Raw genomic sequence first — 16,396 nt, 5'->3', positions numbered from 1 at the left:
TCTTCCATGCTGTCCCCTGCTTAGTGCCTTTGCACACCATTGCATGAAAACATGGTGCTTAGGGTTGCTCCCCTATCCATTCACTGAGAAGGCGATGTCAGGCAAGATCCCAGCAGCTGTCCACTTCTGGAATTGCTGTTTGGTGGAGGGAAGCTCCTCTTGTTTCAGGACTGTTGGTAGGGCATTCTGGTATGAACGCTGTACCTAGTAGGGATTTAGAGATTGTAAATGCACATGCCTTGTTAATATTGTTTTAATAAAGATTGTCACAAGAAATCTTGATAATATGTTTTAATAAGTTCCCAGATGGGAGAGAGAATTGCAGTTGAGAACATTATACAAGATTTCATGGTGGAGAGATCAATCCCATCGGACTTTGGTGAGTTTTCAGTCTTTGAACGTGGAGAGCTCGGAAAGGGTGCGTGACAGAATTCCATTTGGAGGCAGCTGGGTTACTGAGGGACTTCTACTTAATAAAGCATGGGTTTAGTCTGGCTTCATTTTGAACAGTATTTTGATAACTGACTAATAGTTTTAGAACACATATAGTTTTGCTTCTGCTTGAAATATTTTCTGGTTTTATTATTTTTTTAAGGAAAAAAATCATCAATTTAGTTTGTAAGTTGGTAAAACGTATATATTGGCCAGGGTTTTTCTTTTTGTTGCCCAGCAAAGTATTATGATTCATGTCAATGTGCACAGCCAGTTTTAAAAAAATCAGTGAGTCTTAGGGCTTATACAACTTGGTTTCAACACCAACACTAAGCAACACTCGGTGTAGATGTGACAGAAGGCCAGCCATCAGAGAAGGAATGGAGTCTGTGATTATCCACAGCATAGGCTGGGCATAGCTGCTCTGAGGCACCATGGTCCAGGCTTCGGCACAGAATGTCCTCCATGGCTGCTGGGCTGATGAGACAATCCAAAGCATCCCAATGCCAGGATGAGCCCCTCCCCACACCATGTTACAGCCTAGCCTAACACTGACTGGAGCGCACCCAGTTTCTCTAAGTAACGAGAGACATATCAAAGGACCTTCTGTCCCAGCGACAGAGGTAGGCAGTGTAAGATCACGTGAGCTGTTGACTCCCTCGTGTTCCCTGGCTGGCCCTGAACAAAACCAGAAATAGAAAAGATGGGACTTACTCACTGTCACCTAATATCTCATCATCATGTCATCTATTTGGAACATTTCAACTCTTTGTGAACTTTTCCAAAATGTTTATCTTTATAGGTTTTTCCCATCCACATTTTTAGAATTTTTCTTTTTTTTGTGGGAGTCTATTTTCAAAAAAAGCACATCTTTGATTACCTTGAATAATTAGAAATAAAAATAACGTTGAAAAGAAATTACACAATACCTAGAAATAGACAAGGACTGTGGCAGCTATTAAATATTATGACGATACATAGTATTATGATTTTGTTAGGTGGTGCTATGAGGAAATAATATTAGATCCTATTATTTTGCAAATGGGAAATTTGCTCAGAGTTACATGTTAGTAAGAGGTAAAGTTAGGATATACCTTAGTTCTGTCCTTTTTTCTGTATCGTGCAACTCTATTATAGCTCAGTACTTAACCACATTGGGCGGAAGATAGAGAAAATAAAAACAGAGAAAGGAAAAAACCCTACAGTTTAAGTCCAATCAAATATCTGATTTTTAATCAAAGAGAGTCAAAAGAGGTCAAGTACAGAGGAATCATTTGATTGCTACCAAAATAGTTGATCATATATTTTGTTTTTCTTAAGGCTGTGCATTTTGAACACCTAGTGAAAGAGAAGTTTAGTGATATACTGATATGAAACAGAAAATATTCCAGATATAATATAGTTACCTTTAAATAGAAAACATAGCAACAATTATAGGTTGCATGTCTGCTATGAACCAGGTGTATTGTTACACAAGAGGATAAAGATATGGTGCTTGCCTTGAATATATTATGTCCCTACATTGTGAAGTGTAATTTTTCACAGTATTTTGAAACAGGTGAAATAGCTACTAATTTAGGACCAGAAAATATATATTTGGGATCAATTCCCACTTTGTAACACTGACAATTAAGGCATGAGATAATTAATGATTTTAGAAGAATAATCAATGTTTAAAAGGGTTTTTGAATAAAGACTATTTTAGACTTTAAAAATTATTGTTTAAATTTTTAAAATTAAATAAATGTGAACAGTGTGCTTATCCTTTTAGTTTTTGGATTGTATGATTTTTGAATAGTCTCATTAACCAGAAATCAATCTTAATTGATTTTAAATATTTGTCATAATTTTTAGAGCATTCAGTAAAGTGGAAATCATCAGTTTTTAATAGCATTGCTTCAGGGATCAGTGTACACCTAAATTGTATTCACCCATGATTTACTATGTAAGTTTGATTAACTTAAATGTGTGGTAAGTTCTTTCTTGTAAAGGGAACAAATTAGTGTTCTAAATAGAAGGGGAAATAGGATTACAGGAAGCAACACAAATATCCTAGATTATCTGGGCTGTTTTTAAATGCTTTGTTTCATCTCTTTAATTAAGTGAAATCTCCTTTCTTATAGAATTTCTTTCTATATAGAAAGAAATATATATATAAAGAAATTCTATATAGAATTTCTCCTTTCTTATTGAATTTAAGATGGTTGTACCTAAATAATTAAATTTCCCCCAATATATATGTTTCTTTGGTAACATCTAAATGTTACAGTGTAATATATATAGTCAAAGGATGGTGTGAAAATCTTTTACAGCAAGTAGGATTTTATGCTTTTAAACCCCATCAGATTTTGTTGCAACAATATGAAAATAGAATTTCAAATTACTCTCATTTTTTTACACTGTACTTTTTCTGCTTCTGGAGGATTAACTTATATAATTTTTCTTTGCATTTTTTGCACTCCCTGAACACTTTAAACATCAAAATATACACATCGTTTATAATCAGAAAGAAATAAAGCTCTTCAATTTTTTTTAACATCTTTATTGGAATATAATTGCTTTACAACGGTGTGTTAGTTTCTGCTTTATAACAAAGTGAATCAGCTATACGTATACATATATCCCCATATCCCCTCCCTCTTGAGCCTCCGTCCCACCCTCCCTTTCCCACCCCTCTAAGTGGTCACAAAGCACCGGGCTGATCTCCCTGTGCTATGCGGCTGCTTCCCACTAACTGTTTTACATTTGTAGTGTATATATGTCCATGCCACTCTCTGTCTTCGTCCCAGCTTACCCTTCCCCTTCCCATGTCCTCAAGTCCGTTCTCTACGTCTGCGTCTTTATTCCTGTCCCGCCCCTAGGTTCTTCAGAACCATTTTTTTTTTAGATTCCATATATATGTGTTAGCATACGGTATCTGTTTTTCTCTTTCTGACTTACTTCACTCTGTATGACAGGCTCTAGGTCCATCCACCTCACTACAGATAACTCAATTTCATTTCTTTTTATGGCTGAGTAATGTTCCATTGTATATATGTGCCACAGCTTCTTTATCCGTTCATCTGTCGATGGACACTTAGGTTGCTTCCATGTCCTGGCTATTGTAAATAGAAGCTCTTCAATTTTGAAAACAATCACTTTATTATTAAAACCTTATCAGAGTGAGGTAGAATCCTTATGATTTTAATGTGCAAACACGTTATTTATTGAGGATGACTTGTTAGGAAAAATTGAGTCCACTATCCTGTAGGGTTAACCAAGGTGTTGTACTGGGTGGATTAGTGGATAAGCTCATGAACCCTGGCATGGAAGCTCTTGAGTTTAGATTCCAGCTCTGCCACCTGTTACCTGTTTTACCTGGGGCAAAACAGATACTCAGTACTTTTTCTCCTTAGCTTCCTCTCAGCTACGAAGACCCAATGCAGCCAAAAATAAACAAATAAATAAATAAATTTGTTTATTTAAAAAAAATAGTAGCTACTTCATAGGGTCAGTGTGAGGATTCAGTGCATTAATCTATACAAAGCCCTTGGAACAAAACCTGATATGTATCATGCTACATTCAGTGTTATTATAAGCCATAATAGAGTATGAAACACTCTAGAAAAATTGTTTAAAAAAAGGGAATTATAGAAATGTTAAGAATAATCCAAAACATTCAGTGCATTTTCCCAGGCCCTTTTCTCTGTGGGATCACACTGCTCCAGAAGAGAGGGCAATTGAGTGTCTGCCCTAAGGACAGAGGTGGATGATGCCAGCAGATCCACGAGCACCAGACACACAGATAATTTAGAGGAAAGGAAATACAAATGGCCGATTAACAGTGAAAAGTCTTCAACCTTACTAATAATCAAGGAATTGTAAATTCAAATAAGGACAAGATATGATTCACTTATAAATTAGCACAGATTATTAAATAAAGTCTAAAATCCAAGGCTTCAAGTGTCAGCACATTTTTATACTCTGCTGAAGGGAGTGGAAATTAATCATACCTTTGAGACCAATTTAACAATATACATGTAAATGCTCATAAACTTTGAGTTAGCAACTGTCTTTTTGGGGAGTTATGCTGAAGAAATAAGGAGAAGGACATTCACATCAGCAATACTTATAACACTAAAAACTAGAAATCTAAATTTCTAACAAGTTGTGATTAGTTTAATAAATTGGAATATAACCACATGATGAATATGACACAACTATTACAGTGATATTCATAAGTAGTTTGTAAAGGTTAAAATTAGGGAGTACTACTTAACCAATACTGATTAAGTTCCCTCTAGGTGCAAGGAACTCCATGGTAGTCGCCTCCTGGGTTTACTCTGTGCCATTACTCATGCTGTCCCTGGAATAACTGGTAAATTTTGGATGCAAAACTGGACATGATCTGCTCTACCCTTTTTTCCTTTGGGTATCTGGCTGCTGGAAGAAGACTTCTTTCTGTTTCTCCCCAATAACAGACTCTTTCTCTAGATTCTGTTCTTTCCAGACACATGAGAAAGGCTCTTTCATCCAGTGCTGTCCAAGATAGGGTTCTAAGTCTGCCTACCTCTGAGATTCAGTTAGAAAGATTATTTGGCTATCACACTAAGCCACATACCGAAGCTTAACTTTTACTAATAAAAAGAAAAGGTATATTCATTTCCCATTTCCCAGTCCTGTTTCATATCTCTTTTTCAAAAACTTGGTGGGAAAGAAAAGTATTACATTCCAGAGAACTCTCCACACTCTGCAATATCTGAAATTGCCCATTCATAAAAGCTACATAACACCTTACTCCAAAATGCAGAAATTATTTTAAATCAACGGACATTTTTAAAATTTCTTAGTTTATGTGGATCAGGAATCCAGGCAAGGTTTATCTGAATGCCACTGCTTCGAGGTCTCTGACAATGTTGTAAACCATTTGGACTGTGACTGTGGTCTCACGTGATGGTTCAACAGGGGAGAATTCATTTCCAAGCTCATTCCTGCTGTGGTCAGAATTCAGTTTCTTGCTGGCTGTTGGCAGCTCCTTGCCACAAAGAACCTCTTCCTAGGACAGCTCACCTGTGACAGCAGGCTTCCCTTGTAGTTTAAGGAGAGAGCAAGAGAGGGTGTACGAGACAGAAGCCACAGTCTCTTTGTAACCAGTTCTCAGAAGTGACATCCCTATTACTTTTGCCATATTCTGTTCTCTGGCTGTGCCTCACTTGTCATTTCTCCAGCACTGAGTCACAGTCCAAACTCAAAGGCAGGAGATTACACAAGGATGCAAATGCCCAGAGGCTAGGATCACTGCAGACCATTCTAGAGGCTGCACATCCCCAAACTAACATTCACTTACCACGAGCCAGGCACATAGATGACTTCACTTAATCTTTGTAACAACCCAAAGAGGCAGTTATGTGATTAGCCTATTTTTAAAATCAGGAAGCTGAGACTCAAAGATGTTAAGTATGTGACTTAAGAGCTCACAGGACTGTAAGTGGCTGATTAGGGATTGGAACTGTGGCTGTTTGCTTTCAGATTGTGTTCACTTAACTACTTGGAAATTATTAAGGAAAAAAAATTAAATTGCAGGTATGTGAGTACATTTCATGCTCTTAGTTATGTTAAAAAATACTTAGAAAAAGTGGAAGAAAACATGTTAAAATGTTTAAAAAACCCACTTAAACCTTTCAATGAAGGGATTATGAGTGGCTATTTTTGTCTATTTTTTAATGTTAATATTTATTTTCCAAAATGCTTATACTGACCTTTCATTTATCTAACATGGGAAAGATCCATGAAAAAAAACCAAAAGCTATCTCTGTTCTAGTGCGGTTTACGTTGATGCACTAAGGGTGTAACAGAGGCAGCGGTCCATCGTGAATGCAGGTAATAAAGGGTGCACTGTCTGTAGAGAACTAAAAAAAAAATAACCCATCAAAAGTCAGTCATTTTTTAATATCACTCAATTCTAAACAATGTCAGTGATAAAATACTCTTTCTTCCTAGGGCATACTGCTGCCATCATCCCCTTCCCCTTCACCACTTGATTAGTCTGGGGGTATAGAAAATAAATACTTACACACACGTGCACACGCACACACACGCACACACACACGCAGTTGTGTCAGTTAGTGCTGAGTTCTACAAAAAATAAAGCAGGTCTGAGGAGAGAGCAGATGATGAAAAAGGGAAGTTTTTAGCTGTAGGACAATCAGTGAAGACCTCTCCCAAAGGTGACACATAATAGAGGCCTGAATAAGTTGAGGGAACATGCATTGTTTTTATCAGAGAAATAGAGAAAACATTGGGTGTCCCCCTGTAGCCTACAATCCATAATAATTTTACCATTCCTTCATTTCTACATTCAGTCCCTTAATCACTCAGTTAATGCATTTTTATTAAGTGCCCATTATGTGGCAAGAACTCTGCTAGGCGTTGGGAATTTAAAAGTGAGTAAAACAGGTATGGTTTCATCTCCCATTAGTTTTGGACTAGAATGGGGAACACAGTTGTTCATCAGCGGGGGACTGAGAGATATAATTGCAAACTGAGGCAAGTGTTACAAGGGAATTCTCTCTCCTAGGCTGCTGTGGGAGAGAAGAAAACATCTACGGGGGTCACTGAGCTCTGCCACAATGCTTGTTGCAACTGTACACAAATGATACCTATTTGGGAAAAATTATATGATAAAAATAGAATCAGGTTAAGGAAAGACTCTTGACGAATTCCAAACATTAGTGATCCAGTATAGAGGAGGAGCTGCAAGACTCAGCAAGGGGAGCAGAACATGCAGAGAGGTGGAGAGAGGAGAGGAAAGCCTAATGGACCACAGGGAAGAGAGCTTTTCCGGAACAGGAGGGGCAGCAGTGTTGAATGAGGCAGGCGCGGTGAGCTGAGGAGTGAAAACGCCCTCAGTAGTTAGTGACATGAATGCTAGGAAACCTAGGGACAGACTGCAGATTGGAGTGGATTGACACACTAATGGAAGAAGAGGAAAGAGTGTATAAGTAACTTTTAAAAGATATTTAGCTGTGAAGGAGAAAAAATAGGTGGTAGCTGAAGAGGAAAATGAAGTCAAAGAAGGGTTTGGGATGCATTTTATTTTTTTTAAATACGGAAGAAACTGTATCTATTGACCTTATAATGATAGCGATCTTGTAGAGAGAAAAGAGGATGGCTGGGGATGGGGCATTAGGAAAAAAAGGTGCCGGTGCCTGAGAAGGAGGTTGATGAAGGAATCCACGGAAATCTAGCAGAGACTGGGTTTGTTCTAAGGTCATCGAAAGTCCTATTCCTGTGGTTCTTCTCTCTCTTTCGTGGAGGCAAAGGGAAGCTTTCAAACATTTAAAAATGTAGTCGCTTAGAATTTGGGAGCCATAAAATGCACACATCACACCCCAAAATATTTTCATTACTCATCTCACTTTTTGAAGCACTTGTATAGGATTTCATTATTTTTATCCCCACGACAACCTGGTGAGGTTGTCAGGACGTACATCGATCAATTCATGTGACTTACCTATGGTAACAGTGTCAATCATGCTATTTATAAAATATCAAGAGACCCAGATCTCTTGACTGTGGTGCCAGTACTTCTTTTAAGCCACACTACACCTTAGTCTCCTAAATCCAGTAGGTGTAATGATGAAGTTCATAGCTTAAAAATACAAGTTGAAGACAGTGAAAAAACACCAAAGAGAAGGTTTGGCTCTCTTACATCTTGAGACCCAGTTAAATGTTTTCTTTACATTCATTGGGAGGAAATTAATTTAAATATAATATATAAATATGCTCATGAAGCACACATACAATGTCTTGAAGTGAATTGAAGCACACTGTAAATAACTGTCTACTCTTGGACTTTTTTCACAGGTCTGCTTTCTCAGTACAGTTCCCCTAAACTAGCTCTGGGTGACAGAAGCTTCTGGAAATCCGATTCCCTTCGGCTCTGAGTAGACCTCTGAGGTGCCTCTTGCTCAATACTATGAGCAGCACAGTTTAGACAGCCTCTGAAGTTTGATGAAATCATATTTTTACTAGATGTGTGTGTATGAGAATATTCTGGAAAAAAAAGTTCCAAGCTATATGGAGATAAGTAATAACACGAATAAAATTAAATAAATAACATTAATGCCTACTGAGTTTCTACTATTTTCTATTTTCAACAGGTTGAGATGATCCCATCCTAGTGTTTTTATTTCGTTTTTAATGCTTAGTCAAGAACACAGCAGTAATTCTATTATCAAACCAACACCATGGCTGATCCATATGTGTAGACCAGGATTTCCTTGGAAGCACAGGTAAGCTTTTTCCAACATGTGATAAGGATCGTAGAAAATAACTGATCTTATTTCCGGCTCATCATTTTGCTCTAAGACACTTAGAGGAGTACTGTCATTTCTTCCCCATCCTCTTCTTCAGCCATGCTGAACCGTGCCACGTTCTCTTTTAACTCCTGGCATTTGTAAATCCTGTTTGCACTCCTTGGAATGCTCTTCCTCTCTGCTTTGGCCTCCAAAGCCCATCTTGACCTTCTTTAATCTGGCTAATTCCATTTCACCCCTCAGGTCTTTCTCCAGAAAGTTTCCTCTGACCACTTCTCCTCCCAGTTCCAAGGCTGCATGAAGAGTCTCAGATGGCTTCCCATAGCACTGTCTCCATTCCACCCATCAGCCAGGAGCCAAAGCACTAGAAGCTTCTTGAGGAGAAAAATTATGTCTTGGTCACTGTTCAATGTCCAGGGCCTAGAACAGTACCAGACACATTCAGCATTTGAATCCAGGACCGTTGTTGGGCCTTGGGTCATTGTTTGCTCCATCTCACACTAATTGCATTTCCATTTAAGATGAACTAATAGTATCTGCTTTTCAAGGCCCTGTAAAAATTAGATAATGCTCATGAAGCACCAACTTATCATCATTTCATTTGAAAATGATTTTACTTAAACCAGTGGTTCTCAACCAGGAGAGGGGCCTTTTGGCTATGCCTGGAGATGTTTTCGATTGTCACAACTGGGGGCTACTGGCATCTAAATGGTGAAGGCCAGAGATGCTGTTAAATAACCCATAATGCACAGGGCAACCGCCCACAAAAAAAATGTTAATAGTGACCCAAAGTGTTAATAGTTCAGAGACTGAGGAACCTTGCTTTAAGACTATTCTCTGTCTTCTTTTATGTGAACCCATCATTTTTTTCTTTGCCATAACTTACGAGCTCGTTATGGCATTCACTGGCCTTATTTCACATTGTACCTACACGGCTTGCTAGGGTAACAGACCAAGTGTGGTTGGCAGTGGGATTTAGTGCATAAGAATAATCCTTTCAACACTTTGAACTGAGGCTGTAAAATCAGGCATTTTTTATGGAAAGAGAAATTGTCAGACAGGAATGTTCTAAAATGATCACGTACAAAATATTCTGGAAATTTCTTGAAATAAACTGATTATCTGTAAGAGTTAAATATTCTTTTCAGTTACCTTGGATTGTGTAGGAAACAGAGAAGCAGCAGAAATAATAAGGTTCAGTTTATACCTTCTTACTATGCAGGTTGTAGGGCTGGGATTTACTTCTGAATGCTGTTGCTGTGCTCAGTTTTCCAAACAAGCATGAGGATGACTTCTCAAAGCACTTGAAAAATACATTTTATTTGACCTCCAGTCGTATAAGGAATTCAGCTAAACCTCATGCACTGGAGGATAGGTCACTCTGTAGTAGATATGTTTGAATCCTGCCTTAAAAAGATCTCGCTCCTAATCATCTTGCAGTGATTTTATAGTTATTCTTGAATTTTTTTCTGTTCCATTCTATGAATTGTACAGAGCTTCTTTCTTACAGAAGGTAGCATTCTGCCTTTGAAGGTTGGTTATTCCATTTCAGTCTCCTCCTTGAGATTCATGTGCTCTCATCTTTCTCTCCCCCCGATTCTTTTTCTTCTACAATTAAATATCTAATAAGCAAATGCCTGGTAGTTCAAACCAGGTTGAGTGTTCACCTGATGCCAAAACTACAGGTGGTTTGATTAATTCCACCAGACCTCTAGTATCTGAGTGTATTTATTTTAATTAGTCTAATTTAAGTGACTAGCCATACTGGTCAAAACGGCAGCTTTATTAGCCAGTGCATACTGAGGAGTAAATTAAATACAAATCTTGGAATCTGGATTCTGTGTCCTATTTTCACACTTATAATTAATGGTTTTCAAATATAAATAATAGAAAGTAGGGAGAAAACTGAGATAAGGGAAAATTCAGTTATAATGGAAAGCCTATATGAGACACAGCTTCAGGGCTGGTTTGATTCAGCAGCACATCATTGTGTACAAAGGAACTGGTTCTTTCTATCTCTCCCCTTTGCCTTTTATTATGTCAGATTTTTGTAGGACTCACTGCCTCCTTAACAGCAAAATGCTGCAGTTCCAGGCTTTTATGGGTACATCACACATACTGGAAGAGGAAATGTTTCTCTTGAAAGCTCTAAAAGAGTAAGATTTCTTTCTCAGAAATCCCAGGCAAACTCCCCTTGTGTCTCACTGGGCCTAAAATGTGTCATGTGCCCTTTTCTAAAGCAAGGTCTGATCAGGGTAATGTCAAAACTTACTGACTTAGGCCTAGATAAGGGAATCAATTTTAAGAACAAGAGGATGGTACTACCCTGATTGACTTGACAGTCAGTTTTTGCCCCTGAAAGTGGGGATATACATCTTTATCCATGTTCTATTACCATTGCCTATTTTGTGTATCTATCTAACTAACTAGAATGTGAATTTGGAAGATTGGGGCTCCTGACTTATATCTCTTCATATTTCCAGATCATCGTACATGTCGTTTTGCATCATAGGCATTCAAAATGTTTGATAATTGTGAATAAGATAGCAGTTTCCAATATAAGCTATTAGGCTTGTTCCCTTTCATCGATTCTAAGATCACTCACTTAGCACCTACATGGCACCAGGTGTGTGGCGGTCCCCTGGGAATAAACAGAAAATCAGTGACCCAGTCTCTGCTCTTAAGGAATGTAGAGGGTTTTTTTTTTCACCCTAAATATATACAATTTTTACTCATCAATTATACCTCAATAAAACTGGAAAAATAAGGATGTGGACAATAATAATAGGATTTACATTATAATACAATTTTTTTTTTTTTATAATACAATTTTAAGAAGTAAGTACATTAACATGTGTAAATGAATGAACACAGTGCTGGACACACAGGGCTCAATAAATGCTAGCTATTAGGAATGTAGAGCTTTAAAGAGAAAAAAAAGATAAGTATATAAACAATTTCAATAAAATGCAACAACGCCACGGCAGAGTGGAGCAGAGCTCACAGTTGAGGCACTTACCAGGCTTCTTTGGAGATGGGGAGGCATCCCAGAGGAAGTCACGTTAAATAGCGATCTGGGATACTTATGGAATTTCTCCAGGAGAAGAGGGGCTGAGGGAGGTGCGGGAAGAAGAATGGTTCGCTTTGGGAAAGGGTATGACGAGACCCATTATGATGCTTATGATTTACTTTACAAAACCTCCCTGGAGCTGGTGAGGTATTCTCCATGTTAGATGGGACAGCCAGTTGCTCTAATCAGGAACACACACCCCAGGGGGTGTTCAGCTGATGAGGAAGGTCATTCTTCACAAGCAGCTCCCACAAGTGTTTCAGCTTGGTTATCTCCCATCAACAACTGAGGGGCTTGTTACTTTGCATAATTAACCTTAGAAATGAGTTTTCATTGGTGAAATCAGAGGTGTGCAGGGTAACATAGTGGGTGTTAGAAAGAAGCTTGCCTGGGTGAAATTAGTGGTGTTCAGGAAGTATGGATGGGCAAAAGTATGTTGGAGACATTTCCATCCTTGTAAAAACATGGGTGTAGGTATGATGCAATCCACATTACCTGATCCCTTAGGGATGAGGCCTGAGGCCTGACTCATGAATGATTCTGTGTCTGACTATTATTTAAGAGGATACAAACTATAATATGAACTGGATGTTACCTGTAACATGTCACTTTCCTGCCAATGAACCTTTTATGAATAGTATAGTGACACCAAGGAGGACGGGAAACTGGGATTTAGCTTACACAACCCATAGTAAGGATTGGTTCGAACCTGTTATCTGTCACTCACCTATCTCTATCTATTGACAGTAATTGTTATTCATAATAATAATGATAAAATTCTCAAAAATATTTTTTGTGAGCCAGTTGACTTAGGACATTTTCAAGGAGCACAGGGACAAGGAACAACATGGCCTAATCAGATACACTAGCCTTTTAGAATGGGGAGAACATAGTATGTGTGGTTAGAAGATAATGAAGATGGTGTGGCAGGGAACCGAAGGGAAGGGGGAATTACCCAAGGATTCAAGGTCAAATGCTGCCGAAAAGTTTGAAAACATAAAGACTGAAATATGTGCATTAGACTTAGCAACGTGAGGATCGCTGATAACCTGGGGGGTGGAGGGCAGTGAGATGAGTAGAAACAATGGTTCATAGTGCCTAACTGACAGTTTCTATTTGCTATGTGTCTGGAACTTATCTAAGTGCTTTAGCTGTATCAACCCCTTTATTAAGATAAGCATGACGGTATTCCCTAGTTGCCAGATGAGGAAGCTGAGGCACAGAGAGGTTGAGTCACTTGTCTAAGGCAGCAGAAATAGTAAGAGATAGACACTGAATCTCAACTGCAGCTGTCTGGCTCCAGAGCTACCGTAGCAGACACAGCGGATGGAGAGGTGCCCTTCAGAAAGCCTGGTTTGGTCCTAAGATCAAGAAAGAGAGTATAATAGTTGGAGATGGATGCAGGGGGGCTAAGGGATATTGTTTTTCTAATTAGAGAAATTTTGAGAATGTTGACAATCTAATGAGAAGAAACTAATATATACACAGGAAAAAAAAGAGATAGTTGAACAAAAGTTTCTCAGGAGGCAAAAGGGGATGAGATCCAGGTGAAAGGGGAAAACTTTGTAACAAGAAGGAAGAAGGAAAAGGTTAGAATGGAAGAATGTGGGGAAACTGCGGGGTAGGAGTGTCAGGACACTGAGAGAATCGGGGACTGGTGTAATTATTTTCATTAGGAAATGTGACCAGAGTGAAAGAGGTTTAGAGTGAGACGTTTGAGGAGAACGGAGTTTTGGAAAATAATTCATGGAGAATGGAGTGGAAAGTTGATGATGCAACTGAAAAGGATTATCTGGAGAGATGAGGGCCCAGGTGGGTTTGGAGAGCAGAAATGTGGCAGTGGTGGGCTGTAAATTGGCTCCTTGGAAAAAAATGAAATGCCCTGATTTGTGGCATTTGCCAGTTTTGTTGGTATAAACATTCCCGACGTGGGTGATGTCAATGGTTTAGCAACTGACTTGCAAGATTTCTGAATATTTAATCATTAGCTCTCAGGAGAAGAATGATCTGCTCTGGTGTACTACTACACTGCATCTATTTGATTGCGTGGTTTCCTCCCCAGCATGGCGTAGGAACAGAAGGAAATTTCTTGGGTTGGTCCAAGGTCGTGATTTGGTCCCAGTGAATGGTACAAAAGGAAAAAGGGACATGAAAGGTCCCTTGCTAAGTGAATGCTTGATGTGATGTGATCACAGGGAATAAGTGTCTTATCACTGGATAAGACAGCAGAGGTGTTAAGAGACTAAATTTTTGCTGAAATTGAAAAACAAATGTACTGGGAATAATGGGTCTTAATGATGGGGTAAGGAGATTACTTGTTTCATGAATGAAAATAACCTTTAGGTGATCAAGATCAAGTGTAAAAAAAACCCCACCAAAACCCTCAAAATCTCCTAGAGCATTTGTTTATATTTTGGACTTTTCTCTTTCATCATTTCTTTGATAATTTCTTTTAAATTTTTTTCTGTTTTCTTTTGTATCTTTGAATCTTGCTGTCTTTAAGCTTTTTAGTTTAGATTTCTTCACATTTGTTTTGTAAATCTTTCTGTTGAGTCATTTACTTCAGCTATTATATTTAAATATCTTTTATTCTCCATTTATTTTTTATAATATCTTGTTTTGTTTCAAGGATGTATTTTATTGTAAAATTTGTCTAAGAAGAGGAATCCAATTTTTTTAGTTATTTTTTTCCCAGTATCTTCTTCTCTTCTCTAAATTAGCTCTGTTAACTCTAGTGCCAGCTATTCTTTCATGTTGATTTTTTTAAATTTATTTTACTTTTATGTATAAAAGTAAAAGTAGTACATGAGTCTCTTCATATATATCTCTGAATAGGACAAATTTCATTCAGAAAAAGAGAAACAAGAAGTAACTGAACACAGGAAATTAGAGGTTTACAAAACCATAGGAAGCACTGGTTGTGTTTTAGGTCCAGAAAGTTGTTCCTGGTCTTCAGAAAATGAGCAAGTACAGGGACCAGAGCAGTGAGTGACTCACAAGAGGACCTGTGAGCGGTGTTGGCAAACACTCACCTCCGGTGTCTGCGGAAACCATGACTTGTTCTCTTGTGCCTTCCAGATCTTATGCAGGTGCCTCCCACTGAGTCAGTCTAGGAAATGTACTTTTCCAGGCTTCCTGCCTGTGCATAAAGAGAAGCAGTGATGTTGCTGAGATGTTCACAAGCAGCTCCACATAACTGCTGTGGAACTCACATTCAAATGCGCAGGTGGGAATCTGGTGGGAATTTCACTTGTGGCTCTTTTCTAGCCAGGTCTCCTGCCTGACTCAAAAATATGACGGGATATATGAACAGAGCTGATGTCATGCTGGTTAGTAAAGCTTCTTTCCAGTAAGTGGACAAGGAGCTAGCTGTCAGACTCCAAATCCCCCAATAGCAGAACAAAGAGAGATTTACTCTGGAATGTCAGCATCCGTGTTGGGAGCTGCAGCTTTCCGGAAACATTTTCTGTTTCTCTAGAGAAGAACTTCTAGGCTTTGACACTGGGGTGATGTCAGCTTTTATTTGCTTTCCATTTTGGATAAGGATGGAGTGATGTTAAGTGCTGATTCAGTTCATCTCACTCTCTTCAGCTGCACAACGACAACCTCAGCTCTCAGCAGTCCCTGCAGACTGGAGCCTGGCGCCCCATCAGAGCCTCATGGGGGGACTGACTCCTCCCCTGCTCTCCAGCGTCTCAGCGGCACAGCAGTCGAGTAGGCTGTGCACACCCTGCCCCTCAACAACTTCCGAAATCCGTTGAGGTCACTCATTATGGTTGACCCTCAATTGCATCTTTGTTTATCATAGTTTAGGTTTATTCCTTATTGTACGTCTGAGCTTTTATATCATTGAGGCCCTAGTGCAACAGAGGGCGCCTGCAAATGCCTAATCGGCCATGTAACTTAGAAAGTCTTGCCTGCTTTGGAAGGCGTATTTGGGTCCTTGATATGGACCTCTAACTGATCCTCGTGACCTGATTTTCCATAACTCTACAATGAATGTGCAAAATCCTGTTTCTCCAGTAGAAACTGAATTGTCTTCTCAGCTGAGATGCTCACTTTTGACTCCATTTCTTTGTAGACCTCAAAGACCCTCCTCCCCACTTTCTTTCTCTATGTATGTAAACAGTCCATCAAGGCCAAATGAATTCTTATTTCCTTCATCAAGGTGAATCCAGCTAATTGTGGCCTTCTCCCTTTTTTGAATTATAATTGAACTATTATTACATGATAAGACGTGTCTATACAAGATGATGTGGCACTAAATATACTTTTTATTATATAATTATTCATAGGCTCTGATTAATTAACTAATGCCCTAGTTGATTCCAGAAGTTATCTAGGGCAAACCGTATATATCCTCACTACAAAATATATTTAATCTGCTGAAATCAGTGCCATTTTTAGGGCATAGCATGGTGCTGGAGATATGGTAAAATATCAATACACATATGGTCAATTTATTAATTATGTAAAATTTACCCTGTAACCAACTCCTATCTCTCCTACACATACTTTCTTTTTAATTATCTTGCTCATCCTTTTGTTTTTTCTCTTTCTGAATCGTCCAGGGAATATAGCTAAAGATGACAAAGAA

Source organism: Monodon monoceros, unplaced genomic scaffold, assembly GCF_005190385.1.
Source record: "Monodon monoceros isolate NGI ecotype Baffin Bay Population unplaced genomic scaffold, NGI_Narwhal_1 Super_Scaffold_17, whole genome shotgun sequence".
NCBI classification, from domain to species: Eukaryota; Metazoa; Chordata; class Mammalia; order Artiodactyla; family Monodontidae; genus Monodon; species Monodon monoceros.
Note: the sequence above shows the minus strand (reverse complement) of the source record.